At 38.3% G+C, this 13,487-nt stretch overlaps 1 pseudogene; it reads left to right on the top strand.

Moving 5' to 3' along the window:
• The first annotated feature begins 3,935 nt into the window (after positions 1–3,935).
• On the top strand, positions 3,936–4,678 carry LOC146905974 (secreted RxLR effector protein 161 pseudogene; annotated as a pseudogene).
• Positions 4,679–13,487: the final 8,809 nt, after the last annotated feature.

Genomic DNA, 13,487 nt, shown 5'->3' with positions numbered 1-13,487 from the left:
AGTCTTCCACCTGGAAATGTCCTCCTAACAACTTACAAGGACATAAAAATCTGTTGTGTTTCAATCTGTACAAAACACCTGAACTGTATCAATCCAGATCTGTAGAGAGTGAAACATATAAAGAAAGGAAATCTAAATGTGTGGGTCTGATGATTCATACATCCTCAGCAACATCTGATGAGAAGGGTTGGTTCTTTGATAGTGGCTGTTCTAGACATATGACTGGTGAATGCAATTACTTTGAAGACTTGAGACTGGTTGATGTTGGCCCTGTTACCTTTGTTGATAACTTTAAAGCCAGAGTTATAGGAATAGGAAGCCTTAAGAAGAGTAAGTTACCTATGTTGACTAATGTGTTTCTGGTCGAAGGACTCCACTCAAACCTGATTAGCATAAGCCAGTTGTGTGATCAGGATCTAGAAATTACCTTCAGGAAGACTGGATGCAGAGTTGTGAACAAAGAAGGAGAAACCATAATGAAAGGGGTCAGATCTAGAGACAACTGTTACAAATGGGACTCAGAGTATGAGGAACACATTGAGATGTTGCGAGTAATGATTGAACATCATAAGGTGTCTGCCACTACTCAAGTTGAAAATACTGAAGGTGGAGGAAGTATGGGCGGAGATTTGGTGTCTATGCCAGATACTAAAAATACTATTTCCAATATCAGTTCTGATAATGTGACAGGGAACAAGGCCAATCTAGCAATACAAGGTCCTGCTCTAAAAGAAAAGACACTACAAGAAAATATCTTATTACCCACGGATAAAATCCGTCTGTAGGAGCAAAAAGCCGTGGGTAATCTGAAGATGAAAATGAGGTATATTCTAAAATTCCCGGAGAAGAACTTATTGAGTCTCTTAAAGAACTTCTTACATATTTTGAACTGAGAACCAATGAGTTGAAAGATTTAAAAGAAAAATATTTTGATCTAATGAAACAACAAGAATCAACTATAATGGATCTGAAAGCTTCTGAAGAAGGACTTAGAGGCTTTGACTTCATTTGTAAAACTTATGAAGAGAAGCTCAAGTATCTTTGTCAGAAGCTACAGGAAAAATGTAATGAAAAGTCTTTAAGAAAACATGAAATTGCTCGTGAGGATTTTATTATATCTGGTATTGACAGAAGCAAAGTTGCTTTAATGATTTACAACATTTACAGAAACAATGGCAAAGGGATTAGATTTTCAGGAGGGAAACCTAATGAAATCAGTCTCAAAGCATGTTGTGAATGCATCAAGGAAGGATTGAAAACCTTCTTTGTACTTGAAGGTGCTAAGTTTGAAACTGTGGTTCAGTCAGAACCTGAAGCTTCCAACTCTAAGGCTAAGATTACTTCAAAGCCAAAGAACTCTAAGCCAAAGGCAATGATAAACTCTGATTCTAAAACTTCAAAGATCAGGATTCTGAAGAGATCAGAACCTGTTCCTCAGAGTCTGTTGAAACGTGAATCTGAGGTCCTGAAGTCTAAGTTTCAGAAGAACAAAGCAGTTACGGCTCCTAGGGAATCAAAACCAAAGGTTGTTAAACCTAAGGTAATGATTAACCAGAAGTTACCAAACTTACAGCACAAGGTACAAGAAGTGAAGAGTAAAACTATTAGTACTAACATGAAAGGACCCATAAAACAATGGGTACCTAAATTTGAAATTGTCAATACTGCAGATATGTCTAAGAGCAAAGGAAAAGCAAAAATCATGGTACCTAGACAGCGGTTGCTCAAGGCATATGACAGGAGAGAAGTCTATGTTCCTCACCCTCACAATGAAAGAATGAGGAAGTGTGAAGTTTGGAGGCAACTAGTCTGGCAAGATCATTGGTACAGGAACTATTGGTAACTCCTCTATCTCAATTAATAATGTGTGGTTGGTAGATGGTCTTGAACATAACATTTTGAGCATGAGTCAGTTTTGTGACAATGGTTATGATGTGATGTTTGAAAAGACCAACTGCACAGTAATCAACAAAGAAAACAAGTCCATAGTATTCAAGGGAAAGAGGATGGAAAATGTCTATAAAATTAACTTCTCTAAACTGGTTGACCAGAAGGTAATTTGTCTTCTGTCTGTGAATGATAAGAAATGGATGTGGCATAGAAGGTTGGGACATGCAAACTGGAGATTAATCTCTAAGCTTAGTAAGTTACAACTTGTCAAAGGCCTACCAGACATTGACTATCATTCAGATGCACTTTGTGGTGCATGCCAGAAGGGGAAGATTGTGAAATCATCTTTTAGAAAAAAAGACATTGTCTCAACCTCCAGTCCCTTAGAATTACTTCATATTGATTTATTTGGACCAGTTAGCACTGCATCCTTATATGGAAGTAAATATGGATTAGTTATTGTTGATGATTACAACAGATGAACTTGGGTAAAATTCCTGAAAAGTAAGGATAATGCTTATGATGTATTCAACAACTTCTGCACTCAAATACAGTCTAAAAAAGAAATGAAGATTTTAAAAGTAAGAAGTGATCATGGTGGAGAATTTGAAAATGAACCATTTGAAAATTTTTGTGAAAAACTTGGAATTGTCCATGAATTATCTTCTCCTAGAACTCCACAGAAAAATGGGGTTGTAGAGAGAAAGAATAGAACATTACAAGAAATGGCCAGAACCATGATTCATGAAAACAATTTGGCTAAACATTTCTGGGCAGAAGCAGTGAATACAGCATGTTATGTCCAAAATAGAATCTATATCACACCTATCTTGGAGAAAACAGCATATGAACTCTTTAAGGGAATAAGACCCAATATCTCTTACTTTCATCAATTTGGATGTACCTGTTACATTCTAAATAACAAGCTCTACCTAAAGAAATTTGATGCCAAGGCTCAAAGAGGAATCTTTTTAGGTTACTCTGAAAGGTCAAAGGCATACATAGTGTATAATTCAGAAACACTTTGTGTTGAAGAATCAATGCACGTTAAATTTGATGACAAAGTGCCTAGAAGTAAAACTCCAGAGCAAGATGAAAGTTTTGCAGAGATACAGGTTCTTGAAGATACTCCAGAACCTGATCAGATAGCTGAATCTGAAGATAGTCCAGAAGCTGAACCTAACTCAGAAGCACAAGATGAAATTGCTTCCGATGAAGCTCAAGATGGCTCTCAACAAGCTAATCAATCCAGGAACACATTCAAGTACAAGTCTTCACATCCTGAGGATCAAATTATTGGAAACAAAGAGAGTCTTAGAAGAACAAGATCATACTTCAGACAAGAAGAGTCAATGATAGGACTGTTATCAGTGATTGAACCTGCTACAGTTGATGAAGCACTTTCAGATGATGGATGGATACTAGCTATGCAGGAAGAGCTTAATCAGTTTCAAAGAAATGATGTGTGGGATCTGGTACCCAAACCTCAGCATAAGAACATTATTAGAACAAAATGGGTATTCAAGAACAAGTTGAATGAACAAGGTGAAGTAGTCAGAAACAAAGCAAGACTTGTTGCACAAGGTTACAGTCAAGAAGAATGCATTGATTATACTGAAACATTTGCTCCAGTTGCAAGATTGGAAGCAATCAGGTTACTTCTATCCTATGCAATAAATCATGGCATAATATTATATCAAATGGATGTCAAGAGTGCATTTCTTAATGGAGTCATTGAAGAAGAAGTGTTTGTCAAGCAACCACCTGGTTTTGAGGATCTTAAGCATCCTGACCATGTTTACAAACTTAAGAAATCACTATATGGCTTGAAACAAGCTCCCAAAGCTTGGTATGATAGACTATGTAATTTCTTGATCAAAAATGATTTTAAAAGAGGTCAGGTTGACACAACACTCTTCAGAAGGACTCTTGAGAAAGACATTCTTGTTGTGCAGATATATGTTGATGATATAATATTTGGTTCTACTAATGCATCTCTTTGCAAGGATTTTCTAAGTTAATGCAGGATGAATTTGAAATGAGCATGATGGGAGAATTGAAGTTCTTCCTTGGAATTCAAATCAATCAAAGCAAAGATGGAGTATATGTTCATCAAACAAAGTATACTAAGGAGCTTCTGAAGAAGTTCAAGCTGGAAGATTGTAAAGTGATGAACACTCCAATGCATCCAACATGCACCTTAAGCAAAGAAGATATTGGAACAAAAGTAGACCAGAAGCTGTATAGAGGTATGATTGGTTCTTTGTTATACCTCACTGCATCTAGGCCAGATATTTTATTCAGTGTATGCTTGTGTGCAAGATTCCAATCAGATCCTAGAGAATCTCATTTAACTGCTGTTAAGAGAATTTTCAGGTATTTGAAAGGAACAACTAATCTTGGACTCCTTTATAGGAAATCCATAGATTATCAGTTGGTTGGATTTTGTGATGCTGACTATGCTGGTGATAGGATTGAAAGAAAGTCAACCAGTGGCAACTACCAGTTTTTGGGTGATAATCTGATATCCTGGGCTAGTAAAAGACAAGCAACTATTGCTATGTCTGCAGCAGAAGCAGAATACATCTCAGCTGCAAGTTGTTGTACACAACTACTTTGGATGAAACATCAACTGGAAGACTATCAGATTAATGCGAACAGTATTCCCATTTATTGTGATAATACTGCTGCTATTTGTTTGTCAAAGAATCCAATTCTACATTCAAGAGCCAAGCATATTGAAATCAAACACCACTTTATTAGAGACTATGTTCAAAAGGGATTTTAGATATACAATTCATAGATACTGAGCATCAATAGGTGATATATTTACTAAGCCTTTAACTGTGGAAAGATTTGATTTTATAAAGAAAAATTTGAACATGCACTTTGTGTCTGATTAGAATTTGCTTGCTCCTAAATAGGAATTTAGGTCCTGAAGTCTGTCTAGAAGCTATGGTCCATCAGAAGCTCTTTATTGAGGTTCTGAGGAAAATATGCTTCTGAAGATGACATCAGCATCTGAAGTCCAGAAGCTGGGTTTTGTGCTCTTGAATAGCAGAGTTAGTGGAAACGCTGGAGGTTACTTTTTAGTAACACCTGTCCCACTAACTTGGCAGTTACTCTGAGAACTTCTGACGTGGCTTATGTGTACTGGTGTATAACGTAAGAGGGCAATGATGATTTTAGCTTTGAATATACTATCACACGCCCCCTATGTCATTAATGTTGTGTTTGTTTGTCCCCTTTCTGAATTGCAATCAGTTTTACTCAGAACACTTAGACAATTCACACACTACTCATTTCACAACCAACACTTTCAATTCTCAACCGTTCTCTGCGACGTAAACGCATTCTCTAAAATCAAACCTAGAACCCTAAAAAGCTTTCTTCAACATCAATGGCATCATCAAGCTCCGTTCCAGAATCAAGCTTGCAAGAAGTAGTTCCAGAATCAACTACACAAGATGCTCCTGCGTATGAAATCAAAGGAAGGACTATGTCCTTGGAAGAATGGGAACTAAGGATTCTAACGGAGAATCCAGTTGATTTCACTTCACTAGAACATCATGGTTGCAACATCAGAAGCTACTATGAAACGCAAGGTCTGATGGAGTACTTTAACATGTTGAATGGCCCAACATACAAGACCTTGATAAGGCACTTCTGGGTGAGAGCTTCTGTGCATGACAGAAATGCTGCTAAGTTGGAAGAAACGGAGAAAGTGCTGATTGACCCCACTTTGAAAGGGAAGACTAGATAAGAAATGGGTTTGGAACCATTCAGATGCACAAAGATAAGATCTAACATCATGGGCATCCCTGTATTCATCTCAGAAGAGGCTGTAGCATTTGTTCTCAGAAGAGATGCATCAGGAAAACACACAGGTGGGATAACCAATCCCAAGACAAATCCATGGAACGAGATTGTTAATCAATCCATGTTCAACAGCGACAAGAAAGGAACTTATGCTGATTTGAGCATGGAGAAGAAGATGCTCCTAAAGATTCAGAATGAAAACTTGCTACCAAAATGTGGTGGCAGTGATCAACCATCTTTGGAGCACAGGATTTTCCTTCATTACTTTATCAGGAAGGAAAAAGTTAATGTGCCCAAATATATCTTCACAAAGCTCAACACTGACTTGAGTGAATCAAATGCTCAGTCAATTCTGATGGAAGACTTTCCTCCCATTTGCAAGAAGGACCCTCTTGAAGTCCAGATGAACTTTATCAAAGACCATTTTGCAACATCTGGTAAAGTCATCAGACTTGAAGATGTTCCTGAGGAGATGTATGGTGGTGCTTTGCCTGTAGCAAGAAGCAGGAAGTCCAAAAGGAAAGCAATCACCAAGGATGACTATTTAGAAGATGCTCCTGAGCTACCTGCTAAGAAAGCTAAGAAGGAAAAGAAGGAGAACGCTCCTGCCAAGGTGAATGTTGTTGGACCTGTTGTACCAACCATTCAGGAGGAAGTTCAGGACCTGAACACTGATATGGTTCTGAATAAGAGAACCAGGAGTGGGAAAGCTGCTGCTTCTTCTCAAACTGCTCCTGATCAACCTCAAATCCTTAAGAAGAAGAGGAAGACAGTTGTGAGAAAGCTGAAAAAGTCAGTGTATGTGGAAGAAGAAGATAAAATCACACCTGTTACTGAGTTGGTTACTAGGGAAGTAAAGAGAAAGAAGGCTGAGGATGCTGCTGCACTTCATAAGACCATGGAGATTGCAAGATAGATTGAGGTCCCTGCATCCAGCATTGCTAGAGTAGATGCAATTACAGATGCTTAGGAGGTTGTCAAAGCTACTGAAGAAGTGCAAGAAATGGTATCTTCAGAAGCTGGAAATATGCTGATGATTGTCAAGGCTGCAGAAGGAGTCCAGGAGGACAATGCTGGTGAATCAGAAGCTGCTGTTCCAGAAGCTCCAAGAGGTAATCCTGATTCTGCACACTCTGAAGATGTAATAGTAGTAGAATCAGACTCAACCCCATCTGTATCCTCCCAATCTATCTCCTCATCATCATCTTTAAATTTAGATGATATACCATTAGGCCAACTTTACTCAACCAAACACCACACAAAGCCAGCTGATAACATCCCCGATGAACCTTTTGAGATTGATGAAAGAATCATTGGCTTGTCACAAAGGAAATCATATCTATGTAATAGGCTACCTGCTAATCATCCTTTGAAACCACCAATGATTGAACTTATAATTGTTGTTCCTGCTGATGCAGAGTTGTTAAATGAACATATAGGTTCTGAGTCATCCAACATTACTGCTTCATCATCATCTCAACCCACTTCATCCAACCAAGCCCCTGAATCTTCTGTGTTAGATAACTTGGTTAATCACTATTCTGGTGAACTACCAGGTGTTGAGCCCAACTCACATATAGCCTCTGAAGTAGCTTCTATGGAAGTTACTTTAGAAAGCCCCCAACATCAAACACCAAACCACCAAATGGACTCAATCACCAATCAACATATCTCTACACCTGTACATATTGTTCCTGAACAAGTTGTTCCTGATCAAACTACATCATCTGCTATCCCTGAAACTGTCAGTGAACCTGACTATATGATCACATCAGATGCTGAGGATGAGCAGTTACACTCTTCCTCTAATGTGGTTATACAATCTGTCTCTGATCAACCCTCAACCAGCAATCCAACTCATACCTCCACAAATAGCCAACCTTCATCATCAAGCTTAGCCATCCAACCTATAACTCCTGCCAAACCAAATATCCCATCTCCACCCACACTGTTTCTTGATTCTACTATACTAGCAGATGTGTGTGAGAATATAGGTTAGGAGCTAATCAGTCTTATCCAAGCAAGGAATGACTTGATTTACCAAGATAGCTATGAGATGCTCTGGAAGAGGCTAAAGGAAAGAGTGGATTTTGTCATGAGTGAGCTCCAAAGGGCTTGTATGGATGATCAAGCTGTTGGAACAAAATGTGTTTAACAATGAACCTTAAAGAGTTTTGATGATAACAAGGTATTAAAAATTGTAAATTGGACTAGCTAATATTTGTTCAAGTGTACAGGACCATAATTAAAAAGTTACATCATCATTGGTTCTGAATGAGCAAATAAAGAGCAAAGGAAACAACATAATTGAAGCTTGGACGCTCCTGAAGGCAACATGCTCCTGAAGTTAAGTCGCTTCTGAAGTAAGAATAGTGCTCCTGAAGACAAGAGGTCCAGAAGTCGTATCATCAGAAGCTGCATCATCAGAAGCTGCAGAAGTCATATCATCAGAAGCTGCATCATCAGAAGCTGCCTCATCAGAAGCTATTTCACCAGAAGCTGAATATCAACTGGATTTGCAAAGATTCAAGAATTGAAGAATTATCACTGCAAAAGCTGTCTATTGGATTCGAAAATGCTACAAAGGATTAGTGGAATTTTGCAACGGTCATTTCAAAGGTGTTTGAAGGCATGTGCTTGCAATTTGGACGAAAGCGTTGACATTTGTACGAATTGTACAACCACGTTCTCCACTACTCTGTTTTGTGTCCACGCTACAAGACAAGAAAACAGCTCCAGAATACGGCTTCGCCTGCATAGATGTTCCTTTGGATAAGGAATGGATTTCAAATTAGTTCTTCATAGGACAACAACCAAATCAGGCAAAAGATCAAAGGTGAAAGATCAAGCTTCAGCAACGACTCTTTGGGTGCTGGCAATTTCACGTCTCTTTCACACCTCTATATAAAGGAGTGAAGACCTAGAGATTTTGTAATGCTGAACAACAGACTCTCAATACTTTTACAAGTGCCAAATCTCTGCTGAAATTGTTCTGCATTCACTTAGAATTTCTGTGTCTCAAAGTCATATCTTAGAAATTCTTAAGTCCATTGAGTCTGTATCTGATTTGTATTGTGAGCACCTCTGATTGTATATCAAGTGTTCAATCTTAAACAATTTTCTGTGTAATTTTGTTTAGTTAGGAAGTCTCTTGCAGTTGTGCTTGAGCAGGAAGTCTCTTGATTGTGTTCTTGAGCAAAGGAAGTCTCTAGCTTGTGTGCTTGAGCAAAGGAAGTCTCTTGCTTGTGTGCTTGAGCAATTGTAATCAGATATTACTCTTAGTGAAATCTCCTTGGAAGTGCAAGGGGGACTGGACTACTTCCGGATTGTGGAAGGAACCAGTATAATTGCTTTGTGTCGTTCTTCTTCTTCTCTCTCTCTCTGTTTTATTCTGCTGCATTTAGATTCTGATCATCACTTCAGAAGCTGTCTCTCTTAGCCTCTGATCGGTGTGTTCAGTTTTTAGGAGAAACGAAGAATTTTTCAAAACACAATTCAACCCCCCTTCTTGTGTTTTTCTCACCTTCAATTGGTATCAGAGCCTTGGTCTGTTGTGTAACACTTAACCGTGCAACAGTCAAAGATCTGAGAAAAACATGTCTATTCCTCCTCCTACTGGTTCTGGTGATACTAGTTATAAAAATGTCTCACATGATTATAGTGATAGTAAGAAATCCAGTGTTGGGAAGATTCCAAAATTCAATGGAGATGCTGAAGAATTTTCTTGGTGGAAGACCAACTTTTACAGTTACATCATGAGCCTAGATGAAGAATTATGGGATATTCTGGAAGATGGTGTTGGTGATTTAGTTCTTGATGAAGAAGGAGCTGCTGTGGATTGAAAGAAACATACTCCAGAACTGAGGAAACTTTACAAGAAGCATCATATTATCAGAGGAGCCCTTGTCACTGCCATACCCAAAGCAGAATACATGAAGATGAGTGACAAATCCACTGCTAAAGCTATGTTTGCTTCTCTCTGTTCAAATTATGAAGGGAGCAAGAAGGTCAAAGAAGCAAAGGCTCTCCTGCTTGTACATCAGTACGAGTTATTCAAGATGAAGGATGATGAAACTATTGAGGAGATGTACTCAAGGTTTCAAACCTTAGTTTCTGGGCTACAGATTCTAAAGAAGAGCTATGTTGCTTCTGATCATGTAAGCAAGATACTCAGAAGCTTACCTGCCAGATGGAGACCAAAGGTGACTGCCATTGAGGAAGCTAAAGATTTAAACACTTTAAGTGTCGAAGATCTTGTTAGTTCTCTCAAAGTTCATGAGTTAAGTCTTAATGAACATGAGTCTACTAAGAAGAGTAAATCAATAGCTCTTCCATCCAAAGGCAAGTCATCAAAAGCTCTCAAAGTGGTTGAATCTGAAGAGTAAGAACAGTCAAGTTCAGATTCTGAACCAGATGCTGCTGAAATGGCCATGCTCTCAAACAGACTTCAATATCTGGCCAAGAAGAACAGAAAGTTTCTCTCCAGAAGGGGTAACTCCAGAAGCTCAAAGAAAGAAGATCAGAAGGGATGCTTCAACTGTAAGAAGCCGGGACACTTCATTGCTGAATGCCCTGATATTCAAAGAGAAAAGTCAAAGGACAAGTCAAAGAGGTCTACATTCAAACCAAGCAAATTCAAGAAGCAGATTAAGCAGAGTTTAATGGCAACCTGGGATGATTTGGGTAGTGAATCTGGATCTGATAAAGAGGAAGCTGATGAAGATGCAAAGGTAGCTGTTGGGTTGGTAGCAACAGCAACTTCAGAAGCTGGATCAGATTCAGACTCAGAAGATGAAAACGAGGTATATTCCAAAATTCCCAGAGATGAACTTGTTGAGTCACTTAAAGAACTTCTTACACATTTTGAAGTAAGAACCAATGAGTTGAAGGATTTAAAAGAAAAATATGCTGAGTTGGTACAACAGCAAAAATCAACTCTATTGGATCTGAAAGCTTCTGAACAAGGACTTAGGGGCTTTGACTTCATGTGTAAAACATATGAAGATCAGCTCAGGTTCTTATGTCAGAAGCTACAAGAAAAGTGTAATGAAAAACCTTTAAGTAACCATGAAATTGCTCTTGAAGATTTTATTATATCTGGCATTGACAGAAGCAGAGTAGCTTCTATGATTTATAGCATTTACAAGAACAATGGCAGAGGAATTGGTTTTCCAGAAGTGAAACTTGAGAAAACCAATCTAAAATCTTGTTGTGAATGCATCAAGGAAGGACTGAAAACCTTCTTTGTACCAGAAGGAGCTGAGTTGGAAACTGTTGTTCAATCAGAACCTGAAGCTTCTAGTTCTAAGGCTAAGATTACTTCAAAGCTAAAGAACTCTAAGTCAAAGGCTATGATCAAATCTGATTCCAAGACTTCAAAGGTTAGGATCCTGAAAAGATCAGAACCTATTCCTCAGAGTCTGGTGAAACCAAAATCTGGGGTTCTGAAGTCTAAGTTTCAGAAGAAGACAGTTACTGCTCCTGAAGTACCAAAACCTAAGGTGATGGTTAATCAGAAGTAACCCAACTCACAGCACAAGGTACAAGAAGTAAAGAGTAAAGCCTTAAGTACTAACCTTCCAGGACCCATAGAACAATGGGTACCTAAATCTAAAAATGTCAATGATGCAGGTATGTCTAAGAGCAGTGCCAAAGCAAAGATCATGGTACCTAGACAGCGGTTGCTCAAGACACATGACAGGAGACAAGTCCATGTTCCTCAGCCTAACAATGAAAGAGGGAGGAAATGTGAAGTTTGGAGGCAACCAGACAGGCAAGATCATAGGTACAGGAACTATTGGTAATTCCTCTACCTCAATTAATAATGTATGGTTGGTAGATGGTCTTGAACATAACCTTTTGAGCATTAGTCAATTTTGTGATAATGGTTATGATGTGCTTTTTGAAAAACCCAACTGTACAGTAATCAACAAGGAAGACAAATCCATTGTGTTCAAAGGAAAGAGAGTTGACAATGTCTATAAAATCAATTATTCTGAACTGGCTGATCAGAAGGTAATTTGCCTACTATCAGTAAATGATAAGAAATGGATGTGGCACAGAAGGTTGGGACATGCTAACTGGAGGTTAATCTCTAAGCTTAGTAAGTTGCAACTTGTGAGAGAGCTACCAGACATTGACTATCATTCAGATGCACTCTGTGGTGCATGCCAGAGAGGGAAAATAGTGAAATCATCTTTTAAAACCAAAGACATTGTTTCAACCTCAAGACCTTTAGAATTACTCCATATTGATTTATTTGGACCAGTGAGTACTGCATCCTTATATGGAAGTAAATATGGATTAGTCATCGTTGATGATTACAGCAGATGGACTTGGGTGAAATTCCTGAAAAGTAAGGATTATGCATATGAGGTATTCAGTAACTTCTGCACACAAATTCAAACTGAAAAAGAGTCAAAGATTTTGAAAATCAGAAGTGATCATGGTGGAGAATTTGAAAATGAGCCATTTGAAGCTTTTTGTGAAAAACATGGAATCATCCATGAATTCTCTTCTCCTAGAACCCCGCAACAAAATGGGGTTGTAGAGAGAAAGAATAGAACTTTACAAAAAATGGCCAGAACCATGATCCATGAAAACAATTTGGCTAAACATTTTTGGGCAGAAGCAGTGAATACAGCATGTTATGTTCAAAACAGGATCTATATTAGACCTATTTTGGAGAAAAGTGAATATGAACTCTTTAAAGGAAGAAAACCCAATATCTCTTACTTTCATCAATTTGGATGTACATGTTACATTCTGAACAACAAGCTCTACCTAAAGAAATTTGATGCCAAGGCCCAAAGAGGAATCTTTTTAGGTTACTCTGAAAGGTCAAAGGCATACAGAGTGTATAATTCAGAAACACTCTGTGTTGAAGAATCTATGCACGTTAAATTTGATGACAAGGAGCTTGAAGATAAAACTTCAAAGCAAGATGAAAGTTTTGCAGAGATACAGGTTCCTGAAGTTACTCCAGAACCTGATCAGATAGCTGAATCTGAAGATAGTCCAGAAGCTGAACCCACATCAGAAGCGCAAGATGAAGCTGCTTCTGATGAAGCACAAGATGGCTCACATCAAGCAGATCCTCCCAGAAACAAATTCAAACACAAGTCTTCACATCCTGAGGAGCTAATCATTGGAAACAAAGATAGTCTAAGAAGAACAAGATCACATTTCAGACAAGTAGAGTCAATGATTGGACTAATCTGAATGATTGAACCTACAACAGTTGATGAAGCACTTTCAGATGATGGATGGATCCTAGCTATGCAAGAAGAGTTGAATCAATTTCAAAGAAATGATGTGTGGGATCTGGTACCCAAACCTCAGCACAAGAACATTGTAGGAACAAAATGGGTATTCAGAAACAAGCTGAATGAGCAAGGTGAAGTAACAAGAAACAAAGCCAGACTTGTTGCACAAGGGTATAGTCAACAAGAAGGCATTGATTACACTGAAACGTTTGCTCCAGTTGCAAGATTGGAAGCAATCAGGTTACTTCTTTCCTATGCAGTTAATCATGGCTGATAGACGTTTGGCAAGTGCACCAAATACTATCGAAGTAGTAAAAATATCGATCCCACGAGGACTGTTTTTAACTTCAATAATTCAATTGCGTTATAAAAATAGGATGTATAAAGGTTTATTTTAGTTTGCCACTAGGCAGTAGATTTGGTTTGATTTTAAGAAATCAAATAAAAGAAATAGGTTTGATTAAGAAAATATGGAGAGAGATGAGATCAGGTCTGTCGAATCCTCTATGTTTC

The sequence above is a fragment of the Medicago sativa genome, chromosome 7 (assembly GCF_051527215.1).
Source record: "Medicago sativa cultivar Bolivia chromosome 7, Bolivia_mono, whole genome shotgun sequence".
In the NCBI taxonomy this organism is placed as follows: domain Eukaryota; kingdom Viridiplantae; phylum Streptophyta; class Magnoliopsida; order Fabales; family Fabaceae; genus Medicago; species Medicago sativa.
The sequence above is the reverse complement of the archived record's forward strand: the minus strand, read 5'-3'. Positions and strand labels throughout refer to the sequence as shown.